The sequence below is a fragment of the Hydra vulgaris genome, chromosome 05 (genome assembly GCF_038396675.1).
Source record: "Hydra vulgaris chromosome 05, alternate assembly HydraT2T_AEP".
NCBI classification, from domain to species: Eukaryota; Metazoa; Cnidaria; class Hydrozoa; order Anthoathecata; family Hydridae; genus Hydra; species Hydra vulgaris.
Window position 1 is genome coordinate 36,274,586 of NC_088924.1, and position 21,993 is coordinate 36,296,578.

The 21,993-nt window shown below is 26.2% G+C and overlaps 1 long non-coding RNA gene across 1 annotated transcript; it reads right to left on the reverse strand.

Annotated features, from left to right (window-relative positions):
- Positions 1–11,581: 11,581 nt before the first annotated feature.
- Positions 11,582–15,610, reverse strand: LOC136080818 (uncharacterized). Its single transcript, XR_010638668.1, has 4 exons — positions 15,509–15,610; positions 14,861–15,106; positions 12,753–12,846; positions 11,582–12,462 (listed from the first exon to the last, which is right to left on the reverse strand). It is a non-coding gene; the product is annotated as an uncharacterized LOC136080818 (long non-coding RNA).
- Between the last annotated feature and the right edge of the window lie 6,383 nt (positions 15,611–21,993).

Genomic DNA, 21,993 nt, shown 5'->3' on the forward strand with positions numbered 1-21,993 from the left:
ATAGAATTAAACCGCCCTGATATTAATTGTAATGTACATTAGGTGGTCCACTTTAGGACCTTGTTGTCCATAAATGGTCAGCTTCATAAACTTAACTAGAGACAATTTGACTAGAGGCACTAAACATGACTGGCGTAAAATGACATGTTGTACAATTGCTAATTTTTGTATATTTGTAAAAACTACGGACTTTCCTAGCTTTTTCAGATAAAGTTTTTAAACTAAATTATACAAAGTGGCAACTTGCGCCCAATGGACATTTAATGTTTTCATCTTATAATATTTATTGTTACCATAAAATTTCAAAACTGGCACTCATTATAATTTATATACTATCTTGTATCAATTTTTTTTTGTATAAATATGGGATAGTACTGCTATGAAATGCTAAACAAAAACAAATTTAAAGATGAATAACAATACTTTCAACAAATTTAATTCAACACAATATTGAATGTACACACATATTATATGACATATATCTTGTTTTTATACAAGATTTAAAATTTATTAGTGTTCTGCAAAAAAAGTATATAGATACAGACACACACAAACATTTATAGATACATGTATATATATATATATATATATACATATATATATATATATATATATATATATATATATATATATATATATATATATATATATATATATATATATATATATATATATATATATAGATGTATATATATACATAAATACTCACATATATATATATAAATATATATATATATATATATATATATATATATATATATATATATATATATATATATATATATATATATATATATATATAGATGTATATATATAGATGTATATATATACATACAAACTCACACACACACACACACACACACACACACACACACACACACACGCACACACACATACACACACACACACATGTACAAAGTATTCTCACTAATTTTTTTGAGAAAAATATCCGAAATATTTAATTTGTTTTTTAAAGAACAATAACAACTAATAGACAAAGTAACTTAAAATAATCAAAATATAAACTATTTTTAACACTTATGTCCACACTTAGTGTTTTTTCTGTTCATTATCAATAAATATTCAACAACCACTGGAGTATGTGTCCAATAAATATATTCTCAAGAATGATACAACTTTTAAAAAGATTTAAAAAACTAGTCGGACATTCTGGCAAGTCTTTACAAATTAAATTTTATAACTTGATTTTCTCGGAAACACAAAATTAGACATACGGCCTCTTAATTCCTCTTGGTTCTATTTTTATATGAATTGAACAAAAAAATGTGATTTTCTTAATTAGTATTAAAATGTTCATTTATTCCTAGTACAGGCCAAAAACTATTTTTTGTCATAACCTCAATGGACACCTATAATGCAAGTGTCCTGTCTAATGCTTAATGGTTTTGAGCTGCCTTTAAAAATTAATTTTTATTAGAAAATGTTTAAAATTATTATTAAAATACTTACCTAGGTGTCCACTAAGGTTATGACAAAAAAAACAAAAAACAGTGGTATTGTGTTTTTTGCTAACTAAAAATACCAACAACAAAAAAAAATGGTCCTCGATATTTTAATTTGCCAACTATAGTTCAAAACTTACCAACTCAAGTGCTAAATGTACAAATCTAACAGATTTGGGGGGAGGGGAGACACCCCTACACCCCCCGTTCGAGACGGCCCTGCTTTTAGATAAAAGTCAATTTTTTCAAATTTATTGAAAAAAAAAACTAACATTTCAAAACAAAAATTGAAAAAAGGCACTTTTTAAGACATATTTTAACAATATCTTTCTGAAGAAGGTTACGTTTGAAAAAATTTATGAAACCTCTATAAAATTTTACACATTTTGACGCCCAGTATGATAAACTTTGGGAAAAAAATACCTTGATTAAAGTATGAAACCTCTCAGTTTGTTGGTTGTCTTGATGCAAGAACAATTTTTCTCTAATAATATTATTTAGAAAAAATCAGGTCACAAAAGCTCATCATTTGTGACTAAAGAAGAAACAAAATTTTAAAAAACTATTTTCAGTCATTTCTGTAGTGTCCACTTTGCAAAAAAACTTTTAAAACCGACCAAATTGATTTTTTTTCTCATTCTGGTGTTTGTGTACAATCTAAAACTTTTTTTTTTATTAATTTTTATTAGCTGTTCATGAACCTCAAAGCTGTTTTAATTTAATTTAGCGGATCCCTAATATTAAAAAAAAAATCAAATATCGCAAGATTATTTAAAAGTTTCGAAAATAGCAATCATTTTTATTTAAAAAATTATTATTTGCTACTTAGAAAATAATGCTTTTTAAATAAAATTTAAACAAAGAAAGTCAGTACAACAGATCTTACAAAGTTTCAATAAACAACTCTGACAAAATCAAAATATTTAACCCTGCTCTATGGGATAACAATATAATAGTTAAGTCGTTTCGAAAAAAGCGTTTATTTTCAAACATTGCCCAAAATCTGGAAACCAATGGAAACCAGGAAGCTTTCTATAAACAAATGAGTTCAGATAGCGCATTAATGGAAACATACTTCCGATAACATTTAAATTATGTACTTTTAACTGCCATGGACTTAAGTCAAGCATTGAATCGTAAGAGCATCGACTTTGTTTTCTGCTGACTTTACCAGGAAAAGTTTTAATTTTATATTGCACTCCTTCACAAGGTCTTCAATTAACAACAACCGGCGACGGACAAGTGGTTCTCCAAGACCGTGTACTCAAACGGGTTTGTCACCGATAATTAAGGAGCTCAACCAACCGACAACAGTAGCCGAATCACACTTTATGTTAATACATTCGAATCCCCATTTTGGTGCTAGATTAATTCCTTTTATCACGGCTTTTAACTCTGCAAGGTTAATGTGAGCCGTATCATCTTGTTTCCTCAGCCACGAACAGTCTTCTACTACTTCCCCAGCCACTTCCAAAACTATGCCAACAGCTAAACTGCTTGCATCGCACCACACTGTTGCTTCAGAAATGTTTTTGACGTTCTATGACCCATGAACGGGATCTTCCTTTGTAAGTCTTTCATTCAAACTGCTTTATAATTTAAACAAATTGTGTTCTTTTATACATTAAGTTTTCTTTTTATACATAATCAGAGTCGTCCCATATGGTGGGTGCAGGGGGTGTTCTCCCCCACCCTCCTTCCTCAAAGCTGTTATATACACATTTGAGTTGACACATTTAGCATTTGAATTGGCAAGTTTTGAAGCATAGTTGGCAAATGTCAAATATAGAAGACCTTGCTTTTTTTTATCTTTTTTTGTGTCTCTAGTTAGCAAAAAACACATACGACACCCTCTCTTCCAATGAGGAAATCTCTTCGGGATGGCCCTATACATAAAATGTTTATTTTTAATGCATATGTTTTTAATGACTTTATAAATCAGATAATATAAAAATAGTTATAAAATTTGAAACATACTTGGTATTTTAGAATTCGTGTCACCTTATCAACTTTACCAGAAGTGATTTATTGCTCGGAAGAGAGACTAAAAATAATTTTTTATTCAAGTACTGTGAGAAAGATGTCAAGTTTGAGCCCCTATAAACAAATCCATAATTAAACATTTTATAATTATTTTAGAAAAACCATTACAGCTAAATTTCTTTCTTCATAACTTTTTAAAATTTTTGTATTTAAGTAATTGGTTATTATAGCACAACTTGCTGAGTACTTCATAACTCAAAAAGGCGTTTTTTAATTTTTTTAATTCTTGTTTTTAGAGATATATGATGTTTCTGATAAACTTTTAGTACAAAAGTTGGTTGTTTTTTTTTTGTTGTTGCGGATTTTATCATTCCCGGTGAGGAATTTTGCACGGATTTTGTTTAAATAAGCTTAATTTTCGGAAATGTTTTATTGTTTTGAAATTTTATTTGAAACATGCGATGAAAACTTTTATCAATATTTTCGATATTTTCAAACAAGTTCTAGCTTGTTTTCCAAGTTTCCCCGTCAAATCCCAGTCTAACGCTTATTCCGCCGTTTAACACCGTTAAGTCCCAGTCAAGTTTCTAACTTGTTTTCTAAGCTTCACAATCAAGTTCATTGTTTATTAAAAGTCAGAAAAGAAAAACCATTTTTGTTAAAGATAACTGACAAGTTATCTTTTTGTAGACAAAAACAATAATTTTTTTTTTAAAATATATATTTGCTGTTTATATAATAAGAAAATATAATTACAAAGAAACATTTACATACAAAAAAAAGTTGATTTATAAAAAACAGGCAGGGGCTCAAAGAAGATATGGATGACTAAAGTCACCACAATCTTTTCATAGAGCTTTACAAGTTTATGTGGGCTTTACAAGTTTAAAATAGAATAAGATTGTTAAAAATACTATGTACAATTCCAATATAATAACAAGATAAAAAACTTTCATAAATATTTACATTTAAAGAAAGAAAGTAAATAGTATCAATATAATTTTAACGATAGTCATTTAAAAATACTAACAAATTATTTTAAAGATAAAAAATAAGAGACAATCAAACAAAAAAAAAAATAAAAAAACTAAGAATAATGGAATTCAATGTTCATTTAGAAAAATTAAAAAATTATTTATAATGTTTAAAAATTTCATTTTTTATTAGAAACTTAAAGGAGTTTAGTGATTTTACCGTATTTAAATGTTTAGTTTTTTGAAATGTGTTCCATAGTTTCGGTCCACGGTTGCTATTCCATATTCAGAATACTTGCTCCTAATTCTAGGCAATTTATAAGTATTCCATTGATTTATTCTAAGAGAGCAATTATTGTTAACATTTTTCGTAAATTTATTATTAAAGGTTTTTGGAATCAGGCTGTTATTATATTTATACATAAAAATTAAGTGTTGGTAAATATTAATAATTGGTAAATATTAATAACAAGCTAACTTTCAGTAATCAATTGTTGGCGTGTTTAACTAACACTTTGGAAGTGTTTTTGTAAAGTGTTTTTACGGATGATAGCAAATATTGTTCTTTTGTTAATAGTCATGCAAATAAAAACTTAACCTAGCGTATTCCAGCAGACACAGAACGTCCGCTGGTCTCAAGGACCTCTTACAGACTTGTAATGTGTATTAAACGTCGTATAGACGTCCTACAAACGTTTGTGCCCACTGCGATTGTATGGTCCGTATGATATAACTAATAAACATCTAAAAAAATTAGCTCATTTATTATGTATTCCGCTTTTATTTATATTTAATGTCAAATTTAAGTTAAGTACTTTACCAAACAAATGGCGCTTTGCTTTTGTCTCTATTTTTAGAACCATAACAATTTGACTTATTATGATCGACTACAGCTGCTCCGCTTAAACTCACTTGAAATTAGGCGTCTAAAGCATAACTTGGTAACATATTTTTACAATCCGGTTTGTAATAAAAACTCTATGTTTTTTGTAATTAACAATAATAACTGTACGCGTGGTCATATCAACAAAAAAAGTAAAACACATTTTTGCCTAGATTCTCGAAAAATAATTTTTCTTACCGAGTTAACATCTGCTGAAATCTAGAATAATTTGAAGAACTTGAAGCTGTAAACGCAAAGGATATTTCTGTTTAAAAAAAAGTAAAAAATAGGTTTTTCAATTTCATAAAATACTGTTTATTCTAAAAAGATATTTAACAAAATTAACTTATACTTTATTTTGTAACTAACATATTTTTGTGGCAGTATATTTTTAATTTACTTAAGAGCAGGCTTTAAGTATTTATTTTTGTATTGACATACGTGTCCTTTAGAACATGTATTAGTTGTTCTGATAAATATAATTCAAATCAAATCATATTTTAGTCAATTGAGGTTTTTTTGAAACTTTTTTTTTTAACAATTAAAGATCCTTTTAAGCAAATTAGCAGGGGCCGTTTTCTTATCTCTCCGTTAAGCTTAATGGAGCGTTAGTCAAAAGTTTCTTTTAATTACATTAATAAAAAATTTATTTAAAATTATAATTTTTTAAACATAAATGTTTTATTTTGGTATAAGTTTTATTTTAAAGAATTTATATAAACTTTCGTCATTTCTTTACTTAGAAATATTGTAATGAAATTTCAGACAAAAGCTCCGTTAAGCTTAACGGAGAGATGAGAATACGGCCCCAGATCTCAAGAAAAATTGAGTCGTTTAAATAATTGTGTTTTAGTGCACTATAGTTTTTCAGACTTCCTTAATAACAACCATAGCAACGAATTTGTTTGTTTTTTAACTTTATAAACTTGTTTTTGGAGAAAATTTTAAAAATGTTATTCATTTGTAATAAAAATAAGTATTTTGTGTATTTTTGGTGAATAACATTCTGTTGACTTTTTTTTAAGAGTCTTTAGCATTTTTTCACATAATTTTTTTGTCAATAAATTTTAAGGAAAAATATTTATGTTTTCTAAAATCTCTATGAAAATACCCTTCTTTTGAGACCCAGGTTGACATACTTTTGAATAACTTTTTTTTCGACAATATTAGGGACTTTACCCTAAATATTTAAGATTTGAACCTAAATATCTTTACAACTTGACCTGATGGTAAAAAAAGAGTTACATATTTGAAATCAAAATGAGAAATGCTATACAAAAAACAAATTATTTGCTCGGCACCAGAAAAAAAATTTTTTGTTGTTGACCTGTGTAATTTACCAATGCTTAAAAGAATCTTAGGATAAGTTTTGCAGCTAGAAGTTTACTAACAAATATCACATTTTTTGACTGTATTTGCATGCTTGCTTAAAAACTATTTTCATTACAAGTTTGTTTGCATCTTTTATTAAAAAAAAAGGCATTTAGAACATTTGCACATTTAGAAAATAGTAAGTATAAGTTCAGAGGCAATCAAGCAGCAAAAGAAAATAACAGCTTTATTAGTTATCAATCGCAAGTGCAAAGAAGTTTTTTTGATAATGAATGACAAAAAAGACTTTCACAGCTGGTATCAACAAAAAAAATTCATTTGATGAATTTTATACCAACTGAATTTGATAAAACTTATGAAAAAAGAATTCATAGATAAAAAAAAAACCGAAGAAGGAACATCATATTGGTGATTTTTAGAATGATATCAATTTTATGATTTTTTCATTACAAAATATTTAAGAACGTTTTTCTTGAGTTTTATTTTTTTAATACTTAGTTGCACGTAAAACACGTTTTCTTGATTTCTAAAAAAGATTTTGAATTTTGAAATTTTTGAGAAATGTTCCATGTTGTGTTGTCCAGGTGTATGTACCTCAATCAAAGTCTAGTTTTTAACTTAGGTTTATTTATTATTTTTGACTTCATTTAACTATTTTTCGAAAGAAATTGAATATTTTTAAAAGTGAATAACTTTATATATAAAAAAAAAAAAAATTTAGTTAATTTGAAATAAAATTTACTTGCAATTAACGTTACACAACAAAAATTTAAGCAAATTTAATTTAAGGGGATCTGTTATGTATATGAACTAGAAGTTCTTATGAAGTGATTTAACAGCTCCTGAGGGATTATTATGCAACGGTTCTTCTGGTCAAAATTAATGAGTTTTGGAATGAACTTATCTGACACACGTTTTATACCCAAAACATCCACAAAAAAGTAGCATAACAATAGCTATCAGCAACCTATCTAAGAATGGAGTGTTGAGAATCTTGAAAGTACCAGTTATAAACATTTTTTTACCAATTGATACATTTCTTTTTTTTTTTGCGAATAGAAAAGCCAATTTCACAAGTGCATGGGTGCCCGCAGGATTTAAAAAAAAAAAAAAAAAATTGCCAACTTACCTCACCTAAGGGTAAGTTGGCGTAAACTATAAAAATTATTATTAATGTGCTATTTAGTGGGAAATTTATAGAAACATAGATGTTGCAAAAGTTACGCTTTTGTCCGAAAAACACTTAAATTCCAACATCTCCATGCTCATGCGGGAATCCTAACAATACTACAGTGAATGATGAAATGGTCAATTAAAAAGATCCTATGCAATTTTTGGTACTTTTTGATGAAAGGCTCTTAAGATAAACGCAGTTCTTCAACTTACACCTGCTGTCAACTAGCCCTGGTCTCCTCTATTATATATATATATATATATATATATATATATATATATATATATATATATATATATATATATATATATATATATATATATGTATATATATATATATATATATGTATATATATATATATATATATATATATATATATATATATATATATATATATATATATGTATATATATATATATATATATATGTATATATATATATATATATATATATATATATATATATATATATATATATATATATATATATATATATATATATATATAATTTTTTTTTTCAGAATGTAGACATCATGTATGAGAGTATATAAATTATTATTTTATAAACATCAATAAATACGAATTTTTCTCGATACTAAATTTATTTTTTAAAAGAAATTTTCGCTGGATTGTTGTAACCAGCGTCATCAGCATATATATATATATATATATATATATATATATATATATATATATATATATATATATATATATGTATATATATATATATATATATATATATATATATATATGCATATATATATATATGCATATATATATATATATATATATATTTATATATATATATATATATATATATGCATATATATATACATATATGCATATATATATATATATATATATATATATATATATATATATATATTTGAAAACTTGTCAAATATATATATATATATATATATATATATATATATATATATATATATATATATATATATATATATATATTTGACAAGTTTTAAATTTCATTCAAAAATCTTGCAACGTCCAAAAGGTTGATTATCCGAATAAAATTTTTACAACCCCTAAATTGAGAGGGGTTGTATTTTTTACAACCCCTAAAATGAGGGAGTTGTAAGTTTTGACATAGGCATGAACATATTTAGAGTTTGCATTATTTAAGTTAGAGTTTGCACATAATAGCAATTCTGTTATATTTTTCTCTTGGAAATGACGTTGCTTGGTGTTCCTGACAAATATGCAAAAAGTAAAGTCCTTCAGGAACCACGCAATTAGTATAGTGCTTAATAGCAAAAAGTAACGAAAAAACTCGTTTGTGGTAAAAATTATAATGTAACAAATCAAACATGTCTCCGTTACATGTAATTAAAAATATTGAAAATTTAATCGTAGACGTAAGCATTAAAAAAAAAAAAATTCTTTTTTGATTTGCTTTCTAAATTAAATGTTTTGTCAATTATTAATGAATAACTTATGTGACAAAAATGTTAACTACTGCTACTGCGGTGATAGCATTCTAAGAATTCATAACAAAAGCGTTTATTGATTGTATTTATATTAAGTATACTTTATATTGATTTTAGTTATTTTTACCATTTAAATGTTTTTACATCTTGACAGACTGTAAACAACTTCCAATTGTTGCGTCTCTTTTTTTCAGCATTAATTGCAACAACAACAAAAAATCTTTTGTAGTTATTAATTTAAATTTTTTATTTTTATTTTTATTTTTTTCTACTTTAACATTTTTTATTTATTTATTCATTTTTTTTTTTTTTTCTTCTTCATCATTTTAGGCATAACTATCAAAACGATAAACAACCTCATACTTTTCCACTAAAAATAGAATTTAGCCAAAGCAGACATCCTGACTTTTGTCAAGTCTCTGACATGAATTTTTAAATTCTTTAAACTTTTTCAAATTTTTGCATACTTCCTATGCTTATGTGTATCACTGAAAAGAAATAAAAATCTTTTAATACTTTAAAATAAGAAAGACCTTCAAAGAGTCGGACAAATTAATATGAATACTTGTCAAATTTTAATAAAGCTTGTTTATTATTAAATTATTTCTTCTATTATACTTGTTTCCAAGCAGCAATCACATCAGTAAAGTATACTTGTAACCAAGCAACAATAAGATCAAAAAAGTATTCTACTATATAACTGATCAAACAGATTTTGATTGATGCTTACCTGTCGGAAGAAACCAGTAAAGGTTATAAATTTTACTTTGATTCACCACACATTAATTTTTTTCAATAAACTGAATAATCTGGATAATTTCTTTATTAATCTGAATAAAATCTAAAAAAGAACCAGAAATGACGAAGTGCTTGCAAATTTGTATTTTTGGTGATCGAGAAAAGTATCTTACAGGAAAACCCATTCCGTAGCACTGTAATATCCTGGGTATTCCTGTAAGTTGCTTACAAAAAGTAACTTACAGGAATACTTAGGGACCCTATGACAGGTTTTTTGGGGTGGGTGGAAAGCTCACCCCAAAAAACCTGAACCATTCATTTAGGTCCCAAAATTTTATAAAAGGTATTACTAAAAAAAAAAGAAAACAAGCTTAAGTTTGCAAAAAATGTATATATATATATATATATATATATATATATATATATATATATATATATATATATATATGGTATATTTTAAGTTTATAAACATTTAGTGCATTAAGTTCCATTAAAAGAGATTCACCATTAACAGTTCTGTTGATACCAAAAATAATTCTATTCGCATGTTTTGTTTGCTATAGATTCTTTTAAGCTTCCCATAATTGGTACTTCCCCATACAATATTGCAATAGGAAAGATGAATAAATGAAAAATATATAACTTTTAAAGATTCAATATTAAGAAATGGTTTAACTTTATATAGCATTGATATATTTTTGAAAATTTTGTTTTCAATAGATTTAATATGATATTTCCATGATATATTTTCATTTATAATCACTCCTAGAAAGTTAACCTTTGACTCTCTTTTAATAAGTGTTTTACTCATGAAGATAATTTTAAACAAAGGTTATCTCCCCTACTAGGTTTGTGGAATTAGATAAATTTAGTTTTCCCAACATTTAATGAAAGTTTATTATTTGTAATCATTTATTTTTAACAATTCTTAGTTAGATATTCTAAACAGATCTTTTATATTACTGTTTGAATAAAGAAATTCGAATCATCAGCAAACAAAATACCATTAAAAAATTTTAGATACTTAATATAAATCATTTGTACAGAGTAGGCATAATAGCAGGCCTAAGATTGATTTCTGGGGAACACCACAAGTTATAATATGCACTGTTATAAAATTCTCCGTAGATTCTACGGAGAATGTCCGGAAACAAAGTGACAACACTTTCTCCGTAAAAATTAACGGTTTCCGTGTTTCTATTTTCCGTAAAAATCTACGGAAAAAGTCGGTTAAATAAGATACAGAACTTTCTCCGTAAAATTCACGATTTCCGTATTTCATTTTTTTTCCTTACAAATTAACGGAGAAAGTCAGGCAGCAAATTGACAGCACTTTCTCCGTAAAATTTTACGGTTTCCGTATTTTTTTTTTTTTTTTTCGTTCAAATTAACGGGAAAACTCCGTTAAATCAGACAAATAGACAATTACTCAACTCATTTTACAGAGTTTATGCGAAAGTCAAAAATAAATGAATAGAATTTATATTGTTATAAACATGTAATTCGACTATTAAGAGACTACTTGTAATTTAAATGAATAAAAATTATAATATAATCTACATCAAACACAACATAAAAAAACTCAGTAGTTTTGAGTACTTTAGCCACTTACAAAACATTTAAAATTTATTTTAATTATATAGACCATATGCATAACGTGTCAAGTCTCAAATTTATCAATTTTTGTTGATGCACAACTATGAGTAGCTTAGTCTTTATTAGTTATCTTAAATTCAATTTACTTGAACTTGGCGCGTTTTTTCGTTTATAGTAATAATAGTTATAATAAATATAAATAAATTATGTTATAGTGGTTATTATATATACTATAAAATATTTTATTATGACAAGTTGTGTTATATTATAATATTTATTATATATATTATACTATAACAGTTATAATAAATATAAACAAAGCGTCTTTTGATCTATTGATGCTCTGTCCATTCAAACAGCGCTAGGTTGTTTACAAAACTCAAACAGTATGTCGGCGAGGTCCGACATATTGTCTTTTACCAGTTTTTTTTTGCAATTTAGTTTCCTTTTTCAGGATTCACTTTTGCAGTACATCTACATAATAATTAGATTAGATTAATAAATCATTATTTACAGTATAAAAAAAAATAAGAATAGAAAAGAAAATGTTGAAATAGAAGAAAGTGTAGGTTAGAAGTAGATAAAGTTAGAGAATACATTGCAGGTAATATGAAAAATTTTTATAATAAATTTTTATAGATTTTTTATAAACAAGTACGAAAGTATAACATCACAAATGACTCTCATCATTGTACTTTCGTGTTTTGGCAAAAGAGGAGCATTTTTGTGGAGTAAATCCATGATTTCAGCTGGCAGCTTTTCCAGGGAACTTTGAAAGCATCGATTCAATTATCTAGCATAGCACTGGAAGATTCAGATGTAGGTAAATTTAAAATTCAAGGTTGGGTTGAAGCCGAAACCAAAGCACGAACCTAACAAAAATTTTCAATAGTAGTACTTGATTTTAAAAGTTACAATCAAAATTAATCAATATAATATAAATTATATATAAATAAAAATAAATAATTAAATAATAATTTAACAATTATTAACATCAAAATTTCTGTTCTACAGATGACTACAATTTTGAATAATTTAAATATAAATCATAGTAATGAGAATAATAATTAAGAGAGCTTTTTTAAAAAGACTACAAACAGACTGCACTACAAAAAAGTAAATATAAAAATACATATAACATACTATTTTATTTAATATATACCTTCTTTCCATGCGTTTATTTTCCTCCGGCTAATTGCAATATAGAGGCTACATACCAAGGGCCACGAATCTTATCCAGAAAACTTTGAAAACACCTAAAGTTACAATCAAAATTAATCAATATAATATAAATTATATATAATTACAAATAAATAACTAAATAATAATTTAACAACTATTAACATAAAAATTTCTATTCTACAGATAACTTTGTTAAAAACCACAATTTTAAATAAATTAAATATAGATCAGATATAAATACAAATATAAATCAGATAACGAGAATAATAATTAAGAGAGCTTTTTTAAAAAGACTGGGCACAACAAAAAAGTAAATATAAAAATACAAATAACATACTATTTTATTTAATATATACCTTCTTTCCATGCGTTTATCCTCCGTGTGGTTTATCCTCCTCTGGCTAAATGCCATATAGAGGGTTATGTTGCTCAATTACTCTTAGTCTGCAAAAGAGTTATGGTGCTCACTAAAAAGCACCAAAACCTTTTCGCAGACCAAGAGTAAGTGATTATTAGAAGAATGAAGGATATAAAAAAGAAAGTTAGAAGAAGTTGAGTTAGAGAGTTGGCATAGAGACAGCGGACAGTACTAGGACATACACTAGGTGTTAGAATGTTCAACCTATGTTCAATATCAAGTTCACTGGATAGGAACCCTTGTTACGTTTAAAGTTTTACATAATTTACGTAAATTTTATTATATATATATATATATATATATATATATATATATATATATATATATATATATATATATATTTACATTATATGTTACTGTTAAAATATATATAAAATTAAAAATTGATATGAAAATATATGTAATACTATGAATATATTACAATAGTTGTGTATGTTAGTAATTTATTAGTTAGCCTAGAGATACATGAAGTAGAATAATATAGTTATTTATAGTTGTTAGTTAGGTTTGTAGCGAGCTTTGTAATTTTTTAATAAGAAGTTATTTTCATGGCGGCACTTTGATATATTTTTGGTTCTTTTATTTAGCAGTTTCTCAGGTTTTGGATACGATATATCCAAAACCTGAGAAACTTGGATACGAAATTTGGATATTTAACTGAAAAGTCCATTTGTTTAACTTTCTATTAATATATATTTTTACAATCTTTATCTTTTCTCTTCCAGTAACTTCCAACTTTAATTAGTGGTTGCTTGCAGCCTTGTTGGAAGCAAAGATGATTAAAAAATAAAATATATATTAATAGAAAGCTAAACAAATGGACTTTTCAGTTAAATATCCAAATTTCGTAGCAAATTTCTCACACATTATATATATATAATATATAAATAATGCACATAAACGAATACTTTAAATAACATTAAACATATAACTATTTCACAACTATTAACTAATTCCTGGTACTGCTATATATATATATATATATATATATATATATATATATATATATATATATATATATATATATATATATATATATATATATATATATACAACCCTCGGAATAAGGGTCGAGATTCAGCAATGCCAACCTAACTGCCAACCAAAAAGTGTTTAAGGTCAGCAAAAATTTGCCGACCTTAGTTCTATGTTTTATGGTAAGACCATAGTATCAAATTATTTTTGCCGACCAGCTGCCGACCTCTAAAAGATTGAGGGCGGCAAATTATTGCTGACCTCCTTTTCTTAATTCTGAGGGTTGTATATATATATATATATATATATATATATATATATATATATATATATATATATATATATATATATATATATATATATATATATATATATATATATATATATATATATATATATATATATATATATATATATATATATATACAGTCAACTGCAAATTCAATATAATGTCTAAATAAAATTGTAAATAAAACTTGACTTATTATTAAATTATGTTTTATTTATTTACAATGCATTGTAAAAAAATAAAACATAATATTATGCATAGCATTAATGCTATAAGATTCTTTTCTTATGAATTGAATCTTTTCAAAGTTCATATTGTCTCGTGTTTCTTTTATATACTATAAAAACATAATAGTAACATAATATTAACTTTAAAAAATTCAATACATAAGAAAAGATTTTTATACCATATAAATCCTATATAATATAGGAAACTAATTTTCAGAAGTAGCTTGCTTTACAAGCAGGAGATCCAGGTTCGAAGCGCTTGCTTTATAAGCGCTTTTAAAGAGCTTGCTTTAAAGCAGGAGATCCAGGTTCGAAACGAGCTCGGACATACTTTGGCGTCAAGGTAAGGAAGGAGGCGTGAACTTCCTGGTTAAATGCACTTCCGCGGTGCTCTGTGAGAAGACCGTTAGGACTTCTTGGGGCACCTAAAAAAAAAAAAAAAGGATCTATTTTTAATAAGTATCTATATCTATTTATATCAGCATATCCTTAATCTAAAATAAAAATAATTTTTTGCAAATGCACTTCCTCAAAACATATAGCACTTTAGTTCCAGTAAAACAAATATAAATATATTAGAATCTCTAACTCGAAATTATTATGTGTATAACTTCTCCTAGTAAAAAAGAAATATGGCGCTGTGTAAATTAGAGGTTATACTAAAGTACACTAAAATATACGTTAATATAATTTAAAGTTACGAAACTTCTCCTTATCATAAATACGGACCAATTATATATATTTATAATATAATATATGTTATATATATTATAATATAATATTTTATTAGTTATTATATTTATATAGTTATATTATAGATGTCTAACTTCGATCCGAAAAGTGAAACCCTTTTTACAAATGGCGGATTAAACTCGTAAACAAACATCTTTAACTTTTCTTTTCTTAAATGAAGTAAATATACTTTAAATTTAAATACCATTTATGTAAAAGTGTTAAACGGATATTAGAATACTTGTAAAATAATAAATTATGATTCCTTTATTTATGTTCGATCAAAGAAAGGGATTAAAGTTTTGAATAGAAAAGTAAAACGACAGACGCTTTTAAAGCATTTTTATGAATTAAAATACTTTTTAATAAACATAAGCTCATAAAAATACTTGTATATGTATTTTATAATTATTAAAACTTGTTTTTGGATTATCTTTAATTTATTGGGAGCTTTTGACTTGCATTTTTAACTTTTATTCCACACTTCGGCTTCAGCTTTTGCCCTTTTTACAAATGGCAGACTATTGCTATAAACAAAAAAAAACGGCTTCATTTTTTGTCAAATATAATCCCGCAAGTTAAACATCTAGTTAATGTAATATATCATTGATACGGAAAAAATCATATAAAATGATGTGATTATTTCAAAAGTCTTAAAAGTATAGGTAAAAGGCCGTAATTTATTAAAAAATATATAAAAACGGAGAAAGTCTGATAAATACTACGGAATTTTTTTACAGTGTGTTATTCTGTTTCATTTCGTCAGCCGAGAACCAAGAGGCCGTATGCCCACAATTTATGTTTTTTCTGTTTATTGTCAATAAATATTCAACAATTAATCTAGTATGTGTCCAAAAAATCTAGTCTCAATGATAAAACTTTTTTAAATATTTAAGAAACTAGTCAAACATTCTGGTACAAATTAAATTTTAAAACTTGATTTTTTCGGAAACCCAAAAAATGGACATAGGCCGTATGTCCATTTTTCTTGGTTTTTGGTTGACGATTTGCTGTATATATTGTGTATTGTTTTCTGTTTGAAAGGTAGCTTTTAAACCATATTAAGTTATTGTTTAGTATTTCATACAGTTCTAATTTTTTTGTAAGAATATCATGGTTAACAGTGTCAAATGCTTTTGACAAATCAATAAAAACCCCTAATGTAGACCAATCGTTGTTAAACATATTGGATATGTAATTTATTAGCTCGACTACCGCATGATCCGTTGAATGATTCTTTTTGAACCCAAATTGTTTATTATACATTATATTGCTCTCAGTTAAATAACTATTAAGTCTATCATACATAACTGTTATGTTGGTGGTAAGAATAAATAATATGTTGAAATTTTTTTAACATCTATATTTTCGCAACATTATGCATTGCTTAATTTTTTAAATGTCTACTTTCTAATATCTATATTTTTGTCTTTTCAATTATACCTATTTAAACCACGTGACTTAAGCTGTTATGTGAGTCTCTTGACCAATGGCGTTTTAGTGTATATTGCCTAGGTAAGTATTCAAATAATGCAACTTCTTTTGATTTGTAGACATAATTTGTTACAATACGATTACGCAATTCGTATTAAACAAACCAAAAATTTTAGCAGCATTATAATCATTGGCATTTACCTATCTTCATCGCGTAATAATCAAATATCACTTGAAGAATACCAAAGTCAGTTAAACACAATAAAAGGACTTATAGAAAGCTATGGTGAAATTATTGTACATAGTGACTTCCAATCTTTTCCTTACAGATTATATGATTTATTAGAAAGATCAAGCTCCACGAAAAATTATTACTCAATGATTTTATCTGATCTTTATAAAATTAAACAAACTAGAACTAGTTGATGTAACTAAAAGCTCTGGTCACACACTAACACATATATCTGCATTATATTTTGTCCCACATATACATATCAGTATAATACATTACCAAATTCCTCTTATAGCATAGCATCATATCTGGTCCCACATATACATATTACCATCATACATTACAAAATACCACTTACATTTAAAACATGCAAGTTGTGACGCACTGTCATAATAGGCCGGGTAAATAAAAAAAAAGCATTTGCTTGTACTCAATAATTGGTCAGCTTTACGTGAATAAAAACTTCAGGGATTTTGCTCAAATTTTGAATCACGTAATGCTGAACAATTACTCCAAACACTAAGTAAAAGCAATTGCTTTTTTTGATTCACCCGGCCTAATGGCTAATTAATTGCTTTAATTACTCAATTAATATATATATATATATATATATATATATATATATATATATATATATATATATATATATATATATATGTATATATATATATATATATATATATATATATATATATATATATATATATATATATATATATATATATATATATATATATATATATATAATAATGCCACTTGTTAAATCAAAAGTCTTTTGATAAGCCAAGAATCGGGTATTAGTATCTTACTTATTTTTTCAAAAATTCTAGAATATTTGATTTTAATAATATGTCCGAAGATAAAGAACATTAATCTTTTTCAATTAGGTTTTAACTAACAGTTCAACCCTGGATGCAGAATTTGTGATTATTGAAGCTATATAAAATTACAACAGTAAAAACTCACTTGTTTATTTATGCTCCTTAGATGCTGGAAAAAACCTTTGATACTTGTAACCGAGAAATTCTTTTTAATAAGTAATACCTTAACAAAAAGCTACCTTTGCGTAAAGTTAAGACCATCTTTATATTATATGAGCCGGTGAGAATCAGAGTAGGATCAACGTTTCCGCAATTTGAGATTTTTAAGGTTTTATTAGATTTACCGTAAAGTAAACCCTACAAGCTAAAATAAAAACAGTAGCCAGTTTCTTTACATAAACTTACACCTTACACCAGTCTCGAGTTTAACATAATGATGCTTATTATAATATCATAAATGTTGGCTTAACACTATTTTTTTTTTTTGACTTACACTATGCTGATTCTCACCAGCTTATATTATAATAGTATTGAAACCGTTTCATACCAAGGTTGAAAATCAAACGAATTTTTTCTTAAACGAGGAGTAACACAAGGATCATTTCTATCACCGCAACTCTATAATTCTATACACAAGATCTTCTCAAAAATAATAAAAATAAAAGTAATGTTAAAACGTCTATATATGGTAACTTCACTAGTTTAGTAGCCTATGCTAACGATATTAGACTTCAAAACTCCACTTTCTCTGGTCTTGAAAAGTTATTAAAAACTTGTAATATATAATATACAACTTTAATTGCATAAAACTAAACCTTGATAAAACAGAGTTTCTTCTCACAGGTAAAAGACAGATAGGAAGTTGTACAATACACCTTGCTGGTAATCAAATAAGTTTAAATGGCAGACTTAAACATTTAGGTTTTACATAGGACATTCTTCTTTTACCTCATTTGATCAGGTAAACATTATATCAAACTTTCGTTCAGCGATTCAAACTCTTATTCAATCTGGAATTCCATTTACCCATCCAAGATCCATAACTCATTTATATCAAACATTGGCAGTATCCAAATTAACTTAGGGTCTGGAACTTTGCGGAAGCATTGATGTGATCATGCAAAAGCTAGATAGAATCAGAAGGAGTACATTATAATTGCTTTTCAACCTTTAGAAACATTGAAAAAACTGTTTATATTCATTATCTAAAATGAGAAATTATCTTTTTAACAGGAAATATTTTTTCTTGTTTTTAGTTCTTTTGTTTCATATATTTTATCCAGTATATATATGTATATATATATATATATATATATATATATATATATATATATATATATATATATATATATATATATATATATATATATATATATATATATATATATATATATATATATATATTAAATGCACAGTTATATATAGCTTATGTTGATTTATTTTTATTGGTTAATTTTAATTTTTTATTATTAATGTTATTGTACTATTGATATTATTATTTTTGATATTGCTTCATGATCTTTTGGAAGTCCTACCGTTTATATTTGTAGTAAAGCTATTCTGTAATTGTAATTTTTTATTGAAGGGAAATAAATATATACAATATATACATAATTATTACTAAATTATTGCGATAATGATTGGCTGAAAAAAAATGGGTTAATCTTAGTTGAAGTATCTAATTTATCTAATGCACGATAAAACCTATCGGTTTTATTGTGCATTAGATAAAGGTGGAGAGGTTAAGGCTATTACTGTTAGCAAATCAGCTGTAGAGCGAGAAGATCGAAATCCATATTAATGATCAGAAAGTAAGCTATTAGATTGAAGATAAAAGATTAAGTGTTTATTAATTAAAGACTTAAAAACTTTGCTTATGATAGGAAGAAGGTAATAGGACGGTAATTAGATGAGTAAGATCGCTCTCCAGAACTTATGAAAATAGGGATAACAGATGCCGCTTTTCAGCATGCTAATAAATAAGACTCCAGTAAGCACTTGTTAAATAATTTTGAAAGTGTAGACAACAGCTCCAGAGAATACTTCTGCAAAACTTTATCAGGTATGTTGACCAGACGAAAAGTTGTAGAAGAGTCTAAGCAGGAAATCACTTTATATACAGAAGCTAGAGTGATACGAATGTCAAGTAATGGATCAACCTGTTTTTAGCTATATCAGGTAAAACGCAACTAGTGAAATCGAGAGATAATACTTATGAAAAGTTCTTAGCAAACAACTCAGTTTTGTCTTTGGGTGAGATGACAAAATCTGAATCATACAAGAGTACTGGAATAACAGATTTGCCCTTATTATTGATACTGTTAAAGATTCTGCAGAAGTCACGAGAGCCTAACTTTTGAGATAAAATACAAGATTTCGTGGTCTGAGAATAGCGGGCTTTGGCGTTTGACAAAACCTTTTTACAATGCTTTCTAGCAATAGTAAACAGTCGTCTGTTTTCTAGAGAATTATTTTGCTGATAGATATGGAAGTAATGATTTCGATTAGAAATTGCAGCAGCACAATTTGAGGAAAATCACGGCGAAGAGTAAGACTTGACTTGGAATTGTCGAGAGGGAATAAAAGATTCCATGGCAGCTTAAATCCAAGTGGCTATGTAAGAAGCATATTTGTCAGCAGGAAGACGAAAGATTTCTACCCAAGGGCCATCGCGAAAAAAATCACGGAAAGAGTCCCAGCCAGCTTTAAGGTAGTTGTAAGAAATACGATGATAGGAGGATTCTGATGATGAAGAAGAATGAGATAATGGTTTTAGAGAGATCAAACCGTGACCAGAAGCACCTAAGTGTGAATTTGGAGAAACTGAGCGCTGACTAGGATCAAAAGCATGACATAAGTCGAGTAAAGAAGGTAAATGATTGGGGTTGTCTGGATAACGAGTTGGATAGTTTGCTTCTTAGTTTTTTTATTCTAAATTTTGATTGTATCGCAATTGTAAATTTCTGTCTTATAAAATTGTTCATCTTTTTTCTTTGTATGAAAATCGTAAAATCGATTAAAAAAAAAAAATGAGGAGGGGGATAGCAAAAGTTACCTCGACCTATTTGTTTGCATCTAGTAACGGCCCTGAAGCCATGCTACCGATAACTTTGTTGTTGTATCTGTTTAATGTGTTTGTTTTCGTTTGCTGTTGTAATATTTATCCTAACAGTGGGAAACAGATAATGTAGACTATTACTGCTCGACAACAGAAAATCGAATAATATTTTATTATTAATTTGTTATTAACAAATTATTAATTATTAAATTATAAATAATAAATTATTAATTATTAAATTATAAATAAATAAATTATTTAAATTATTATTTATTGTTAAGGTTAATTATTTTATTAAGGGTGCAATTCCATTTTCTAATAATTTTTATTAAATTATTAAGTAATAATACAAAAAAAAAGCTTAACTTAATCAAGTAAATAATTTCATTAGGAGAAAATTTTTTGTATGTTTTTTTTTACTGTGTTTCAGAAGTTTTTAAATCAATTTGTTTACTTACTGTTACTCATATAATCTATGAGTATCTATCTAAAAATCTATGATAGATTTTTATATAAACGCTATGAAATGCTCATAAATTGACCCAGTCTTAAATTATCAGTATAACTTAAATTTTAAAGGTTAAATTTATTTATATATTATAATAATTTTCAATTTGTATTTTGCCACGTTGTTACAAGCTTTACAAGTGTTCTAGTCTAGTAAATAGAGTAGTACAGCACTTGATCCATGTGGTCTTAAGTCACATTTTAGATAAGCCAATGCAAAGTTACTTATTGATTTTGTATAATAAGATTAAGCTATAATTTTTAATAAGGCTAACTTACTAATCAATACTAAAAAAAAAAAAAGTAAAGTGTTCCCTGTTTTGTTTTTAATTAATTTACAGTAAAAAAAAAAAAAAAAATCTTTTGGCATAATTTTTTGTTTTTCGGAAGTTCTCTTTCTCTAAAGTGAACCATCACTCAGTCTTCATGCTCCAATTTTCAGTATCAAGTGTCCTCAAGAACAAATGTCACCAATAAGTTTTTGTTCATGTACATTTTAAACATTTTGGTCCAACCTCAGTCTTTATA